Genomic DNA, 2,884 nt, shown 5'->3' with positions numbered 1-2,884 from the left:
GTGGAGCCGAGCAAACTGAAGCTGTGAACAATCTCAATCTCTTCGCCATCCATCCTGATGCTACCGATTGGTCCAGTGGTGAGAATCTTTGTCTTGTTGACATTGAGCCTCAGTCCATACTGAAGCTGCAGTCCTTGACCCTCTGCAGTTTAGTGCATGAGATCCTCTTCAGTTTCAGCGAGCAGGGTAGTGTCATCTGCATAATGCAGATTGTTGATAGATCTTCCACCAATCCTAATGCTTCGCTTCTCCTCATAGAGCCCCGCCTCTCGGATAATCTGCTCTGCATACAGGTTGAAAAGCTATGGAGATAGGACACAAATCTGAAATTTACACTTAACTGCATTAAGTAAAACCTTGGTTTTTAAAAATAAAAGTCTACGTCTCATAAGTGATGTGCCTGTGTAGTCAGAAAACATTTGGTTATACATCAATTCCAAAATGAATTCAAGCAAACAAATATAATGATAGATTACCTTGAAAATCTTTCTCTCAAAGTACCATGTAAACATGAAGGAGCTTTGGTGACCAAGTCCAGAGCCTTTTACACTATTGATCTATTGTGACTCTCTAGTGGTTCAAATCCATGAATAGTTGCTCAGGAGAAAGATGGAAATTCTCTTCCAGTCACAAGTTACACCCTGGAAGTCCGATGAAAGATCACAATGAGTAAGAATTGACTCAGTAGCATGAGTTTGGTGTTCTTTCCTGATTGATCACAATCTGCCCTTTAAAGGTTTATTCTCATTGCTGTTATGTGCCATAGTTACCCTATGAACAGCATCTCTGAACCCTGAGCAATGTTATTGTCTCTAACACGCCAACCCCCATTATTCTAGTCACTGAGTGAATTCATCTCATTCAGGGTCTTCCTCCCCTACACCCTTCCAAGTCCTCTCGAAGGACTGATTTTTCCTCCTGGCAACATGCCCAAAGTATGGCAAAGACTCAAAATCCTTGCCTCCAAGGAGCAGCCTGGTTTCACCCTTTCCAGGAGAGATCTTTTTATTCTCATAGCCCTCCGTGGTATATTCAATGCTCTTCTCGAGCACCACTACTCAAAGACATAGATTCTTCTATCATTCTTAGTCATTGCCCAGTGCTCTTTACTAATTTAGAGCCTTATTTTCCTCATTTATGATAGGTATGTGATTAAACTAGATTAAATCAGAGGTATTTGAATTTTCATTGCCACGTTGCCTATTTTAAAGCTGCGTCTTCATGTTCACATCTGCATTCCAGTGTGCTTTTTAGCCTCTAAGTTTGCCAACCCAGTAACAGTGTTACCCAAATATCATGTTCTCACTGAGGCTGTTTCCTACTCTAATCCACATCCATGGCATGTTTGCCATTTACTGTACTGATTTTTCCAGCTTGTGTTTTTGGGTGTTGGTGGGTTGTTTTTTCCCTTTCAAGTCTCTGGAAGACATTATGAGTTTAATCATTGTCATAAAGAGAAGATGAAAGGTTGAAGGCTTTCTGATTGGCATTTTGCATATTTTTTCCTTAAAGTTGCAAAAGCACATAAAACTCCCTTATTCCCTATCAGCATTTCCACTTACCCTATTAGTTTGCTGACATGTGATTTTCAAGTCATTTTTCGAAATCTGAAACGTGTTAGAGATTGCAGATGCCAAGATCTGCATGACTGCTATAGTTTTGGCAGGGTCTGCTCTTTTAAGACAACAAAGGCAGTAAATAGAAATCTGCTTTCCTCTGGCTGTATTCTTTTTTTGTAAAAAAAAATCTCTTTTTTGATAATGGTGTTAAATAAGATTACTAGATCACCATGGTTTAAGCCATCTTATTTATAATTCTTCTCAAAATAGCATTTGGGCATTTAATCTAGAGAGCTACAATAGTATTTCTAGTATTAGCTTCTATTAACAACGTAGCTTTATTCTCTTTAGTGTCTGTAGTTTTTCCCCAAAAAAACTAATCATGGAAATGCCAAGGGTTGGCAGTAGTAAAAGTACATTTTTGCCAAAATGAACAACTATTGGACTAATTTTGGCACAAACTCTTAGGACCAAGTCCCTTAGTTTTCATGTTATTTAAGTCTGTTTCTAAATAGGCAACAAAGACTACAAAAGAGGAACAGCAAAAGAAGCAAAGAGATGAAAGAAAGGAGATGTGACATCTGACTTAAGGCTTTGAGAAAAAGAAACATCTGAGGCCTCCAAGATTGGGTAAAATTTTAATGGATAAAAATAAGAGAGATATAAGTGAATAAGCAGTAAAAACTAGTCTGAAAGGGACAGAGAGTTACAGTAATGAGCAACTAGGAATTTTATTTTGTAACAGACTACATGTATAGTAAGATTACATATAAGAAGATAAAGTTGAAAAGGTGATATGTAATTAGATTGGAGTGAATGATGATTCCATATTTCACAGGCAAACAATACACAGAGAGTGAATGACTTACATGGAAAACATCTAGGGGCATATAATTAAATGCCATTTTAATAAGCTTATAAAGGACATTTAAGAAAACACCCTTGGCACCAGCAGTCCGGTAATCAAAAGAAGAGTTGCTTTAGAAAAAGTCTGTTGCCAGAGACCTCTCTGGAGTTCTTAAGAGTAAAAATGTCAGTCTGTAGACTAAGGTGCACCGGATCCAGGTCATGGTCTTCTCAACTACTTGCTATGCATCTGAGAGCTGGACATTGATTATGAATGATAGAAGAAGAATTGATTCCTTCGAGTTGTGGTGCTAGAGAATAGTATTGAATATACCACGGACCACCAAGAGAACAAATAAGTCTGTACTGGAGAGGATGAAGCCAGGTTGTTTCTTAGAGGCAAGGATTTTGAAACTTTGTCTCATATACCATATACTTTGGGCATGTTGCCTGGAGGGACCAGTCTTTGAAGAAGCATA

This window comes from Elephantulus edwardii, unplaced genomic scaffold (genome assembly GCF_000299155.1).
Source record: "Elephantulus edwardii isolate Elephantulus edwardi_28Jun2011 unplaced genomic scaffold, EleEdw1.0 scaffold00082, whole genome shotgun sequence".
In the NCBI taxonomy this organism is placed as follows: Eukaryota; Metazoa; Chordata; class Mammalia; order Macroscelidea; family Macroscelididae; genus Elephantulus; species Elephantulus edwardii.
This window is presented reverse-complemented; position numbering follows the sequence as displayed.